General features: G+C 38.8%; 1 long non-coding RNA gene across 2 annotated transcripts; it reads left to right on the forward strand.

Moving 5' to 3' along the window:
- Positions 1 to 696: 696 nt before the first annotated feature.
- Positions 697 to 9997, forward strand: LOC117064740. Of its 2 annotated transcripts, none has more exons than XR_004429643.1 (3): positions 697 to 784; positions 6585 to 7870; positions 8823 to 9997. It is a non-coding gene; the product is annotated as an uncharacterized LOC117064740 (long non-coding RNA). The 2 variants fall into 2 exon arrangements; XR_004429644.1 differs by having other exon boundaries at positions 6585 to 6942; positions 7699 to 9997.
- The last annotated feature ends 5472 nt before the right edge of the window (positions 9998 to 15469 follow it).

Raw genomic sequence — 15469 nt, forward strand, 5'->3', positions numbered from 1 at the left:
TGAAAGAGGTTTAATTGACTCACAGTTCCCTAGGGCAGGGGAGGCCTCAGGAAACTTACAATCTTGATGAAAGGGGAAGCAAATACATCCTTCTTCACATGATGGCAGGATGGAGAAGAAGAAGAGCTGAGTGAAAGGGGAAGTCCCTTGTAAAACCATCAGATCTCTTGAGAACTTACTATCATGAGAGTAGCATGGCAGAAACCTCCTGTATGATTCAATTACCTCTCACTGGGTTCTTCCCACAATGTGGGGATTATGGGAGCTATAATTCAAGATGAGATTTGGGTGGGAACACAAAGCCTAAGCATATCACATTCTTTAGTTATCCTGTACAAACTGCAATATATGCAAACTGAAAACCTAATTTAGGTGTGTGCTTCTGTAAAATAGCTGAGTTTCAGCCAAACCCAGCAACCAGACTTCATCCACTCACAGGCAACCAAATGTTTATTGTTGAAATAAGGCAAAAGCTGAGTTGTAACTAATCCAATTGTTTCTGGAGGTTACTTCCATTTTCTGTATGTCACTTTGCTTTTTCTGTCCATAAGTTTTATCCAACCATGCAGCAGCCTGGAGTCTCTGAATGTGTTCTGGTGCTGGGAACTGCCCGATTCAAGAATCATTTTTTTCTTGCTTAATTAGATTCTGTTATATCATATTAAATTTAATTTGTTTAAAGGTTTGTTTTGGTTTGTTTGATTTAACAGATCTGGTGTCAAAAGCGAGAATCCAAAGTGAAACTCCAGTGAACCTCAGGACCACCAGGTGACCAGGAGGCAAGGTACTGTGGAAACCACTGTGCTCCTTGCTCTCTTGTTTGTAACTGGAGTTCATGGACAAGTATTATTGTGGATTCTGAGCTCTACCCGTTTGTGTTCTGAGCAATTTTGTAAGCAATATTTATCTGGAATGAACTGGAGGATCAGATTGGATTTGATAGTTAACTGGTTCAGGTTTAGAGGCCTGGAACTTCAGATAGTGACCTTTGTGATAATGAGTTTGTCTCAATCAAAGGAGTTTGGAACTACAGCTTCTGGTATTCCAGCTAATTTTTTTTTTCTTTTTTTTGAGATGGAGTCACACTCTGTCGCCCAGGCTGGAGTGCAGTGGTGTGATCTCTGCTCACTGCAAGCTCCGCCTCCCAGGTTCACACCATTCTCCTTCCTCAGCCTCCCGAGTAGCTGGGACTACAGGCGCCCACCACCACCCCCAGCTAATTTTTTGTATTTTTAGTAGAGACAGGGTTTCACCATGTTAACCAGGATGGCTGCGATCTCCTGACCTTGTGATCCGCCCACCTCAGCCTCCCAAATGCTGGGATTACAGGCATAAGCCACTGTGCCTGGCGATTCCAGCTAATTTTGTGTGTAAAATTAGGAACCCAAGAATGTGTGTCATTTTTAAAAGATGGGCTAACCTTACTAAATACAATGTAGAATTAAGATGGCTGCAATAGGGAAGTTGTTTTTTTTTTTCCCAAGACAGTCTTGCTCTGTTGCCCAGGCTGGAGTGCAATGGTGCTATCTTGGCTCACTGCAAACTCCGCCTCCCAGGTTCAAGTGATTCTCTTGCCTCAGCCTCCCGGGTATCTGGGATTACAGGAGCCAGCCACCACACCTGACTACTTTTTGTATATTTAGTACAGACGGAGTTTTACCATGCTGGCCAGGCTGGTCTCAACTCCTGACCTCAAGTTATCTGCCCAACTCAGCCTCCCAAAGTGCTGGGATTACAGGGATGAGCTACCACACCTGGCTGGAAGTTTCAATTTGAACAAAATTGTGTATTTAAAGGCATATTATAAAAGGGGTGACCAAAAAGCCTGCAAAAACAATTTCATGTATTCTTTAATTGGCATGTGAAGGCATCTAAAAGATTAAATGAATGAAAAATTGCTATTACAAAAAAAGCAAACAAAGTTTAAGCCACAGACTAAGGACATAATAGAAGAGGATTGTACTCTTGATTGAACTAACCCCAACTATTCCTTCTCTTTATCCATCTCTACCTAAATTCTCTGAGTCCACTAACCTTTTTCTAAATGACCTTTTCACCTTGATGCGATGAGAACAGAGAAGTTAGACAGATGCCTTACGAAGTAAGACCTTCTGATCAGCCAGGCCTTCGGGCTGTTACCACCTTTTACTGTGTGGTCTAAAACTGAGCATAGAGTCATTGTAAAGAACTTCCCGGACTCAAGGGAACATCCTCAAAAATATATTGAGGAATTTAGAATCATCGTAGGAGCTTACGATCCAGGGCTTTCTGACTTTTACTGATTTATTCCCATGACATCGGGACCTAGCAAAACTCAGAAATGGATGACAGCATCTGATTGGGACAGACCTAACAAGGATATTAAAGATCTTCCCACACCCCCTTATGAGAAGGACCAAACCGAGCTATGAAAATTGCTGAAAACCCTTTAGATTCAATTTCTACATATATTTCACAGAAAGATAATTGGTTCATCATTCAATTTTGCAGACCAAAAAACAAAAACAAAAAGTTGACCCGGTTTTAGATTACAGAACTCAGAAATACTGTATTTGAAACGTTCTGGGCTCAACATACAGCAAGCAGTCTTTTCTGCAGGTACTGAAATGGGATTAACTAATCTGTTTATAAATAGATTCTGTCCTTAACTCAACAGTTTCATTTAAAAACATAAACTTAGATGGGTAGTGACAGATGTGACTCAATTGATAGCCTTAGCTGAACATTTTGAGAGGACATCAGAGCAAGAACAAAACCCCAGAAGTGTTACAAGCTTATGTCTGTCCTGTTACAATGGTTATGGAGTCCAAGACCAAAGGGGCCTTGTTGTTTTTATTTTAAGTCACAATCAAGAGGTAGAGAATAAGAAATTCTGTACCCCAGGATATCTGCCTTTATTGCAAATAACAAAGACACTGGAAAAGACATTGTTCAGGTTGCTATCAGTCCACTCATAAATCTCCTCCCTTTAGTCCAGACTGTTTCTCCCTGAGAGGCAGCCCAAGAGATCTGAGCCCTTGTGGTGGTAATAGACATTGTGGAGGCCGTAAGGGATTCTCCTGTAAATTGCCCTTGCCCCTCCCCGACTTAGTGTCCATTCTTCTCCACAATAGCCTTAAGTCAACTTGAAGAAACAGGGTCAAAATAAATGAGCAATCCTGTACAATACTGTGTCCAATAATATGAGAGCCACATTATCTACCATAAACTCCACTTAAATTGATCAACAAATCCCTCTGAGTAAAAAGGTCATTTCTGTGGTGGGGCTTTTGAATCAACTTCAAGACGCTTCCATATCTGAACAAAGCCAATTTACTTTGCAGATATTTTCAGAAAAATGTACCTTTCTGCTATGTGATACTGCCCCAGTAAATTTGCTAGGGTGAGAATCATTTTCATTGTTAACGGGGCATATGAAATTCTTCTTTGAGGGAGAAATAACCTTAGAGTTTTTGACTCTCCTCAATGAGAACGGTTATGCTCTCTACAGGCAGAAATTGGTAAGATCAAAAGTCAGGCCTATAAACCTGTGTCCTTTCTAAAATACCTGAAGGTTTATGGGCCTCTTCCTTAACCGATATAAAAAAAATTAAAAGTGTGGAACTTTTAAAAGTCCAAATAGATCGTTCTAAATCCTTGCCTAAATTACCTCAGTATCCACTAAAACTCAAATTAGTTCAAAGGCTCTCACCAGTGGTAGCAGAGTCAATTAAACAAGCACTTATAATTCTGTGTACCAGTCTTTGTAACACTCAAATCCTACCAGTTAACAAACCAGATGGACAAGCTTAGAGATTTATTCAAGATTTACAGGCAATTAATAAAATTGTAATACCGAGGTTTCCTAAGTCCCAGATACTGATATCTTAATGTCTAATATGCCCACTGATTCAAAGTGGTTTGCAGTAGCAAACCTCTGCTTGGCCTTTTTTTAGCATTCCAGTTCATGATTAGGGTCAATACTTATTTGCTTTACTTGGAAAAATCAGCAGTACACCTGGATAGTAATGACACAAGGATTAATGTAGTTTTCCCAGGCATTGCATGAGGACTTAACCCTATAGAGTGCTGGAAATTCTACTCATATTCAATATGTAGATGACCTGTAGTTATGCACTTTGCCACTAAAGAGTGCTCTGATATTTACTCAATTTACCTTTTATAGCAAGTTGCATGTAAAGGTCACAAGACTTTGACTGTAAAACTTTAGTTTTCAAGAGAAAAAGTCGACTGTTTTTGACACAATTTGACCGTTGAAGGGATTTCCTTCTCACCTGAAATAATACAAACTACCTAAAGTTTTCCTTGCCCTGCAACCCAACACAAGGGCTTTTCTTAACGCTTATAGAATATTACAGATACTGAGTCCTGAATTTTTCCTTTATGGCCTCACCATTCTATGAACTCACTAGAACATAGTACCAGGGTCTTAACCTTGGAAAGACAGTCATGCACCAACTTTTAACCAAATGAAATTGGCCTTAAAACCGCCCTTAGCTTTAGAAATTCCAAGTTACAGTACATCTTTTACCTTGTTCCTTTCATGAATGTAATAATCGAGTACTAGGATTTCTTACCCAAGGACATGGGGGAAACAGGGCCATGGCATAATATAGCCTGAAATTAGAACCAATAACTGAAGCATATCCTAATTGTTTAAAAGCAGGAGCAGCAGCAACTACTTGATAGAAGCAATTGCCTGGCTTTAAGAAATGAACTTAATTTGCAAGTCCCACATGAGGTGGAAAGTCTATTAAATTCCAGCCAGACTCAGCATTTTTTTACCAAGTAGACTAACATCTTAGGAAATTCTTCTCTTGTCTCCTAACCTTTCATCAAAAATGCTGAAACCCACCTAAGCCTGTTGCTCTACTACCTCTGCCTGACGATGTGAAGACCACATTTGTGTAAATGTAATATCAGAAATAGTGTCCCCTATACAAAAAACTAGCCGGGCGCGGTGGCGGGCGCCTGTAGTCCCAGCTACTCGGAGGCTGAGGCGGGAGAATGGCGGGAACCCGGGAGGCGGAGCTTGCAGTGAGCCGAGATCGCGCCACTGCACTCCAGCCTGGGCGACACAGCGAGACTCCGTCTCAAAAAAAAAAAAAAAAAAAAAAAAAAGAAATAGTGTCCCCTCCAGTAGATTTATGAGCTGCTCTGCTGTACAATCCTAAATTAATACTTTTTGTTGATGGGCTCTATGCCAAAAACTCAGAAGAAAAATATCAGTTGAGGTATGATGTTACCACCAACAATGAGTTAATAGAGAAGGAAACTCTTACCTAACTTAAGTCACCTCAACCTGTGAAGCTTATTGCTGTCACCCAAGCTTGTCATACAGCTAAGAACAAGTCAGTGTATGTTTATAGAGACAGCAAATATGCTTCCGGGGTCTTACATGATTTTGGCATGTTATGCAAACAACGAGGGTTTATCACCTCTACTACTACCACAGGATAGCTGTAAAACAGATGTTACAGCTATCGTGTTACAATTACAGATTGATGTTAAGATTGAAGCTCACATGTGTAGAACTGAACCGGAATATCAAGGGAATGCCTTAGAAGATTTTTGTGTTAAATGAGCTAGTGTTGAAATTGCTAGAGTATGCAATTTGAATGAACTCCATCAGATTGATCCAAGTCAACTCTCTTGTGATGACTTATTTAATAAACAGTGCAATGACCCTGATTTTTTTTTTTTTTTTTTGAGACGGAGTCTCGCTCTGCCGCCCAGGCTGGAGTGCAGTGGCCGGGTCTCAGCTCACTGCAAGCTCCGCCTCCCGGGTTTACGCCATTCTCCTGCCTAGCCTCCCGAGCAGCTGGGACTACAGGCGCCCGCCACGTCGCCCGGCTAGTTTTTTTTGTATTTTTTAGTAGAGACGGGGTTTCACCATGTTAGCCAGGATGGTCTCGATCTCTGACCTCGTGATCCGCCCGTCTCGGCCTCCCAAAGTGCTGGGATTACAGGCTTGAGCCACCGCGCCCGGCCGACCCTGATTTTTAAAAAAAGAACAAAATAGGTATCTGACAGGATATAAATTCAATATTAGATGTGGACCCACAGAGGGTCTGGATGGTTGTATGGCCTTTCTTCAGTCTTTGAAGCTTCCATTGTTAAAAGTTCTGCACTCCAAAAATCATCACAGAACAGATAAAATATTCAAATTATGAAAACATTTTGGTGTGGTGACTTCCAAAATTACTAAAACAGTTTATAATCAATGTTTGGTTTTTCAAATTTATAATCCCTGGAAAACAATAAAAACCTTAGGTGGTATATTTCCACCACCTGATTTGAACATTTACAGACGGACTTCATTTAGATATGACCCTCAGTGGAGTATTAGTATGTTTTTGTAATATTTTTCATGTTATCCAGTTGGGTAGAGTCTCTTTCATGAAGGAAAACTGATATTGTGACAATAGCTAAACAATCATTAGAAAATGTGTTTCTTTCATGGGCCATCCCATGAAAGGAGATGTAACATAAGGGAGTAACTAACAGTTGGTTTTCAGGTATCTTAAAGAATGGATGGCAAGCTTAGATTTTCCAAAATTTTCTAATTTTTGTATTTCTTCTAGTAGGTCTATAAGGACACTTAAAGCTCATCACACGTGGTACTCTATGAAAGGAAGTGTCAATGCTATAGAAAGCAACCCTGATAGAACATCATGAGAGCTTGGAATGATGACATTATTGGCAATGCCGTCATTGTTATGGAAAAGCCATGAAAGCCATCAGGCCGGAAACAACAAAATCCTGCTGGAGAATACTGTGTCTAGAAGTGCACGGCTTCACAGGATTTACGACTGAGCCAATCAACGAAATCGTAAAAGAGGTTGTGCGTATGGCAAAAATAAAGATGGGGGTAAAAGGTTTCAAGATATGGGTCTTGGATTAATTCAGGACCTAATAAACGCTACACCAGAGAAATTCACGGTAGGTGACTTGATGGAGATGAGTGCTTTCAAACCAGTGCCAGATGATGAGGAAGAAGTCATGGAAGATGCAGGGCCAGGAAACAAGGGGACGTTAGACACTCTGGGAGGAGGGTTCCAGGTTTTCAAGAATGCTTTTGACTTCTTTTATGGCATGGGCCCTTCTATGATACAGGCGATAAGATTAAAGCAAATGATAAAGAAATGTTAGTACTGTATAAAAACGTTTTTAGAGAAATGACAAGACAGGAATTCAGATAGAAATTATGGTGTATGTCTGTAAAGTGACACCAAGTGTGCCTGCTTCTTCTGACTACTCTTCCACCTCCTCCCTATCTTCCACCTCTATCACCCCTGAGACAACAAGACCAACCCCTCATCTTCCTCCTCCTCGGCTTACTCGATGCGAAGGCAACAAGGATGAAGATCTTTATGATAATCCACTTCCACTTAATGAATAATAAATCTATTTTTATAACTTATTTTTGTAATAAGATTTTCTGTTCTGTAGCTTACTTTATTGTAAGAATATATTATATATATATATATATATAAAACATAAAATATGTGTTAATCAACTATTTATGTTATCAGTAAGGCTTTGGGTCAACAGTAAGATATTAGTAGGTTAAGTTACTGGGGAATCAAAAGTTATATGTGGCTTTTTGACCGCAAGAGGGCCCGGTGTCTCTAACCCCAGAACTGCTCAAGAGTCAACTGTGTATTTCATGACAATTTCTTAACTACTTATATTTAGATTTGGTATAAACAGCAACAACAACCAAAGAGAACCTTATTACAGCAAAAAAGTTCCACTGTGTTGTTTCCACCCAGACCCTCTGAGGGAACCTCAGTACCTCCCACTGATTTCTGAAAGCCCTCATCACTCTCTGGAAGAAACAAAGTATTGGCATTTTGTTCAGGCTCAGGTAAGATAAAGTGAAGAGGATCATTATTTGGCTTTTGAAGAAGAGATGATCATGAGTTTATATTTTAGGTTAAGATTGTTAAGAGATTGACTTAAATATGAGATTTTAGTATAAAAAAAGGTAATGAATGCTCACCCTTCTTTTTTGACCTTGGCTAATGCCTCTGCTCAGCTGGGGACCCTTATGTTAATGAGACAATATTGTATTCTGTGTAGCAGGCCCTGCTTTGAAGTAGTTACATGCTCTTGTGAAAGCTCAAAGCTGCTTTCATGCAAGTACTATTGATTAAAAAATTATTTCTTCACATGAAGCAAAAAAAAAAGAAAATATTTCATAAGTATCAGCATTGAGAATGTTCAATTTTAAGAAAGTCCCCCATCCTGGATTTTCTAACTTTGAAGGTGTTACTAATAACAGTAACCATTGTTTTTTTTTTTTTTTTTGGCTTATTTTTTAATCACTATCTTATTTTTTCTGACTTCGTAATTTCCATTTCATAAGGATAACAGGTAAAGGGCATTTTTGGCCTCTAAATAATTAATCATAACTCTCTAGTGACAGATTTCAAAAGGCCAGGAGCAAATCGGTATTCACAGTAAAAGCTGAAGAGAGTCGGGATTTGCCTTTCTAAATTCTCTGTTGCTTAGAAATATTTATGCATTGCCTGAACTTGGAAATTTAGCATAGAATTTGGCTTTATGATTTAGAGCTTTAGTTCCAGATGTTTTTTGTGCCTATTTAATAGTGGTATTGCTTATGAGTGTTTAAGAATGCTTTTTGCAGTATAATATCTCATTGATTAAGTACTACTATTGTCTGACTTCAAGAAGGGTCCCCACAAAAATGGCTTGGACCTATTCAAGTTCTACTCTACACTTGAATTACCCTTATCATTATTTTTCACTCCTGTACCAAGTGAACTGTATGCTGTTTATTTTTAAAACCCTTACAGGAGCAAATGATTCATCTTAAATATATTCATATGGGCCAAGGGAAAGCTTCTCTTTGCCCTCTGAAGGTTTGCTTGAAAAATCAACTCCAAGAAGGAGATTAATATGACATACAGATTTATTAATGTGTATATGAGGAAGAAGGAATGGGAGCTTGGATCATGGCAAAACAGATTATCATGATAAACAGATTCTGGGAGAAGGAGAAGAGGAAGCGTGGCTGGCCAAGGTGGTCTTGCTATGCAGATGAAACCTCACAGATTGCAGCTGTTAGACCAAATAGATGGTAAGTGTGTCTTTTAGACCTTTCTAGGTGTCAGACTGTCAGTTAACCTTCCCTACATCCAGACAAGAAAAGGCCTGGCTGCATCACTGCAGATTCTGCACAGAACCAAATCTCCCCCACCAAAGACAGCTTTGCAAGGCCACTTCTGTTGGCTAGTTCACTGAACATTCATCTCAAAATATGTCTACAAACTCTATTTTGTGGTACGGTATTTTGATTTCTTTCGTATTACATAAATAAAGGGTTAAGTTCCAATTTAACTTTTAAATATCTTTATTGAACTTAATTGAATTCAGTACTCAACATTGTCTTTTGTTGTCCCCACCACTCAGTGTAAGAGCAAATGCAAATTAAACATAAGAGGGTTAATTAATTCTCCCTATAAAACATAAAGGGAGAAACAGCTCCTTCTTCTATTTCTTAGAGCATTCATTTTAGAAAACTCAAGATTATAGGTTCCTTCTCTGTCTCTTTGAAATGCATGTAAACTTTTTACAAGCTAAATAAGTCTTTTGTCAGTTTTATATTCCAGTAACAAACTGGGAGCCATCCCTTTGAAATATAATTATCAAAGATAACACTCTTATCTCCATTTATCTGTGTGAGGGTAGGAGCCTAACTTCTGTGGACACCTGGCTCCCAGTTGTATAACTACTTCCTGTCATAAATATATGAATAGTTTATTTTTCCTTTGAATAAGGCCAATTAGCTAACACAGATGGTGACCACAATTACCAGGTGAATCTAGGATAAATTATGTGTAACAAATGGTAATGTCAAGTCCTCCTCCTTGAGGACTGGTTATTGTTTATCTTGAAAACATGTTTGTAATGAGTTACGCCTGTTTAGCTATATAAAATGGTAAGATTTCTTTGTCTTTGCCATCTCTCAGTATACTACCTGTGATATGCATCACATTCTTGTTTAATGCTTATCAATAACAAACCATTTTCTTTCTCTGCTACATTTGTATAGAGTTTTTTCTGGATTGGAAGAAATTTTGCTTTTAATTATGTTTTCTCCATGTCAGCAATATTACTCCCCTCATTTCCCATGTCAGCACACACAATTCACACAATTCCTATAGAAATAGCCTGCAACAAAACTGGGAAAAGCAGAAAGAAAAGTTTTGGATCCCTAATTACTGCAATAGTAACTTTTATTATTCCTCATGTTCGTTTATAAAAGAAAGATAAGGACAATAGCTAAAAATCACATGTAAAATGACATGTAACTGTCCAATGGGTTCATTTTGCCTGCTGCCTAAATAAAGCCAATTTATCAAGACAGGGGAATTGCAATAGAGAAAAGAGTTTAATACATGTAGAATCAGCTAAGCAGGAAACTTAAGCTGTATTAATGCTCAAATCATCCTCCCCCAAAATTTGGAGGCTGTGGTTTTTTAAAGATAGTTTGGTACGCAGCGGGCTTGGTAAGAGGGAATGCTGATTGGTTGGGTTAGGGATACAAACCACAGAGACTCAAGGCTGTTTTCTTGCGCAGAGTCAGTTCCTGGGTAGAAGTCCTAAGATGAGATGAGCCAGTTTACTGATCTAATTGGCACCAACTGATCTATTTGAATGCAGGGCCTGAAAAATATCTCAAACACCAATCTTAGGTTTTATGATAGTAATGTTATCAACAGAAGCAACTGGGGAGGTTAGTGATCTTGTGACCTATGACTGCATGACTCCTGAGCCATAATTTTTAATCTCTTGGATAATATGTTAGTTTTACAAAGGCAGTCTTGTTCCTAGGCAAAGAGGGGATTGGTTTTGTGGAGGAGCTGTTATCATCTTTGTTTAAACCATAAACTAAATCCCTCCTGATGTTAATTTGGCTTACGTCCAGGAAAAAAATTAGGGCAGCTTGGAGGTTAAAGGCAAAATGGAGTCAGTTGGGTCAGATTGCTCACCATCATAATTTTTTCACTGTTATAATTTTTGCAAAGGTAGTTTCATTTACATACAGTGAGACTATGCACCACATATGGTTATCATACAAAGTAGAAGGTAACTTCCAGTTTGCTGAAAATCACTGAATACTTATCAAATATGGTAGTTATGACCTATTGAAAACCTGAAGAGAAATAGAAATCTATACTTAGTCTACTGTAAAATGACTCAAACCAACATAATCCTTCATGATTTGTAGGTTTTTGTTTTGTTTTGTTTTGTTTGAGATAGGGTCTCACTTTGTCACCCAGGCTAAAGTGACGTGATCTTGGCTCACTGCAGTCTCTACCTCCTGGGCTCACGGGTTCCTCCCACCTCAGCCTCCCAAGTAGCTTGGACTACAGGTGAATGCCACCACATCTGAAATTTTTGTTTATATTTTTTATAGAGACAGAGTTTTGCTATGTTGTCCAGGCTGGTCTCCAACTCCTGAGCTCAAGTGATCTACCTGCTTTGGCCTCCCAAAATGTTAGTATTACAGGTGTGAGCAACTGTGCCTGGTGGATTTGTAGATTATTTTTGGTATAAATTACCCCCTACCTTTAAACTACAGGGCTAGTCTCCTCCCCCACAACAAATTGTCTTGGCTCAATCTATTATAAGAGTCAATCAAAGATTCATTCTGGCCTCTGGAGACATCGTGAGCTAACAGACACACAAGCCTGTAGCCCATTCTGAAAGCATACCGAGTCCTTTCATTCTGCCTTTAAGGTCATGGACTACATCTGGCATGAAAGGTTCCATGTGTACAGCCTGAAGGTAACGTAATTATTATCAGGGGTATTCATGACCACATTCCTCTGCTTCAGAGACAGAGAAGGAGTATTTGAGAAGTTGTAAAAGCTTAGATTTGAAGTCAGACAGGGAGTCCTCTTGCTCTTTCTTTTCACTAAGTTGTGTTGTGTGCATACAATGACTTGGCAATAACTATCATGACTCACATTACTTGACAATTGGCCCTATGCTATGAGCTTCTAAGGAATTATTTTCTGCAATCTCACAATAACTTTCTGAAGGGATCTCAATTGAAGGTGAGGAATCTGTGGTATGGGGAGGTAGAGAGGCTGATCCAGAGCCACAGAGTTGGTAGAATAAGACTGTGAGGAGTGCTTTGAGCTGACTGCAAAGCCATCTTAGTGACCACTGAGCCAAAGGCCTTGGTACAGGGAGCCCATATGTGAATGTCTGGGCAGAGTAGTTGAGGGCTCTTCAGGTTTTATCAGGGCCTTTTCAGGTTGTACCTCATCTGAGTGCCAAGTTTCAGGTTGTCAAACGTGTGGATGGAGCTTTCCTTTCAGGATTCTTAAGGCCCTGTAGATCCACCCCAACAAGAGCAGGGGTATTAAAAAAAAATACACAGAGCACATTCCTTGCTCCCTAGAAATCTATGGGGAAACACAGCTAGTGTTGCAGCAGATGCACTCCTGTGTTAGGTCTTGTTGCACAGGTACTTAATTCCTGTGTTAGGTCTTGTTGCACAGGTACTTAATTCCTGTGTTAGGTCTTGTTGCACAGGTACTTAGGCATCGCAAGTGGGCCCAGCAGTATCCTGACATTCTTCAAAGTGAATGGGCTTTCTTTAGTGCCCTCTAAGTGCATCTTAGAGAGAAGGAGTTAATTTTTCAAAAGGCAAACTTGGAATACGGATTTATTGTGGACATTCACTGGAAATTGGTGGTGAGATTTATTCTTTTTATTTTTTTCTGGGACACCCAAAAGGAAGCACAACCTCTCACTGCCACAAGAAATGAATTGAATATATGTGATTTTATATGCCTGTTTTTTCTTAAACTCACTGACCTTTTTCTTCCATATAATATTGTTGACAATAAAAGTCAAGCTCTGTAAAATATTTGAAGAGATTTATTCTGAGCCAAATGTGAGAACCATGACCCACGGCAGAGACTCAAGAGGTCCTGAGAAGATGCGCCCAAGATAGTGGAATTACAGCTTGATTTCATAGGTTTTAGGGAGACCTAGGATATGAGTCAATACATGTGAGGTATACTTGGGTTCAGTATGGAAAGGTGGGACAACTTGTCACAAGGGACTTACAGGTCAAAGGTGGATTCAAAGATTTTCTGATTGACTAGTGATTGCAAGATTTAAGTTATTATTTAAAGACCTGGAATCAATAGAAATATCTGGGTTAAAATAAGGGGTTGTGGAGACCAATGTTCTTATTATGTAGATGAGGCCTTATAGATGGCCGTCCTTAGAGGCAATAGATGGCAAATGTTTTCTATTCAGAGTTTGAAAAGGTGCAAGACTCTCAGTTAATCTCTTCAGGATCAGAAAAAGACCCGGAAATAGAATAGGATTCTCTACACAATGTAAATTTCCCCTACAAGAGACAACTTTGTGGGTCATTTCAATAGATGTCAAAGAAATATATTTTGGGGTAAAATACTTTGATTTTTTGCAGGCCTGCTATCTCTCACGCAATGCTATACAAGAGTCAGGTTGCAATTTGATATCTTACTGCTACAATGAGTCTGTTATGTCAGTCTTAAGATCTCTATTTTAATGTCCATGTTGGTAAACTGTGCCTGAATTCCAAAGGGAAGAGAGTATAATGAGTCACGTCTGACTCCCCTTCCCATGATGGACTGAGCTAGTTTTTCAGATTTCTTTGGAATCCCCAAGGCCAAGAGGAGGGGTTCATTCAATTGGTTGGGGGGCTTAAAATTTTATTTTTGGTTTGCAACCTAATGTGCCCATCACTTTATAATAAAAAAAGAAAAATGAGCCCAACTGCATTTTCTTCCTGTTATTTTGGCAAATGTTTCTCATTTTGGCATGTGTTTTTATAAAATTCTAACAAAAATATTCTGTGTGCACCACAAGGATAAGAGTGATACCTGATCTCCAAGTGGAAACTGCAGTGTTTCTTGCCAATAACCTGAGTGTGTTAGGATTTGTGCAGCCGAAGTCTGTCTCACTAAGAATAGAAAGGGGGAATTATTACAACAAGCTGTTAATATAGGAAGTGTTGGGAAAGCAAGCGTAGTCACTGAGCAGAGTGAGCAACTGTTTTCCTTTACTGTGTACCTCATAGGCTTGCTTTCTTTCTGTTTCTTTTCATGGAAATCCATAGCCTTGATAGTTTCTCTTTTGGATTCAGTTTCAAATTGCATCTGCTGTTGTTAAACATTTTAAGGAAGACGTAATGATCAAAGCAATTACTGACTAGTCTATGAAATTGTGAAATAGAACCTATTTAATAAATCACCTTACCCCATGATGAGCTCATCTCCTCCAGAGATGAAAATTTTTCTGGAATAATGCCTGGCACTAGTTGCTAATGCATATTGTTAAAATACTAAATAAAAGTTAGATATTTGTTTCACAGTTAAGTTTCACTTGTCTTCAATTTCCATATGAGGGTCATTCTGAAATGTGTGGTCAGGTAGGGACATTTACTTTGAAATACTCTATTCAGAGAAGCCAATTAGCTGTCATTGGGCTTTTAAAATACCACTATCACAATAAATTCTCGTATATACACTGTTCGAAAAATAAGGATGTTTGGAACTTTTTTACCTTTACTAAGCCATCTGGTTCTTATTTCCCAATAGAATTTCTATGGAAAAAGGAGTAGGAACACTATTAAATCTGAGCAACTCAGCTTACTCAAACTTTGAAGTCATGTTATCAAGAGATTTCAGCTCTTAAAAGTAACAGGAAAATGGTTCCATACCATTCCAACTCAAAAATAATCTTTCATGAATATTTCATATAAATCACTGTCCTTAATTTAAGCCATAGCTTAATGTGGTGATTTCACTTTGTAATAAATTTATCAGAGATTATTTCTGAGAAAATGATGAACTTTAATTTAAACTTTGTAATTATAAGTTCAAAATTAGATTTATTGCCAGAGTTTTTACTCTGTTCTATTTTAATTAAAAAATAAAGGAATAAGCTCTGATACAAATGTCTCTATTTTTTTTCCCAAATGCCAGAGTTATTGTAGTAGAAACAACATTACATATGAAGAGCTGTGCGTCCTTTAATTAATAGCTGTATGTTTATTTGTTAATTCCAAATAACTAAAGTGACTAAAAGTCATTAACAACAAAGAACTTGCATTCTGTGTACTGTAATAATCCAGGAACTGCTGATATAGCGATGGCCTATTGATCCTTAACCTTGAGAGTCTAGTGAAGGACAGACAAGCAGAGTGCTATGGAAGCCCAGAGGAAGGGTATATGAGAGGGGCTGCCCAGAGTCAGGGAGGGAAAAACAGTTAAGGTGAATGATGCAGGGCAGCTAGTCAGTCAAAGAGGAGAAGAGTGGAATCAGAGAGCAAGGAATTGCACAGAAAGGGAAGTTGACAGATTCAATAGATAGCAAGGACTCCACAGAGAGAACTAGGGCTGCAGGAGGGCTGAAGGCAGAAAATAAT

The sequence above is a fragment of the Trachypithecus francoisi genome, unplaced genomic scaffold (genome assembly GCF_009764315.1).
Source record: "Trachypithecus francoisi isolate TF-2019V2 unplaced genomic scaffold, Tfra_2.0 Lachesis_group2, whole genome shotgun sequence".
NCBI classification, from domain to species: domain Eukaryota; kingdom Metazoa; phylum Chordata; class Mammalia; order Primates; family Cercopithecidae; genus Trachypithecus; species Trachypithecus francoisi.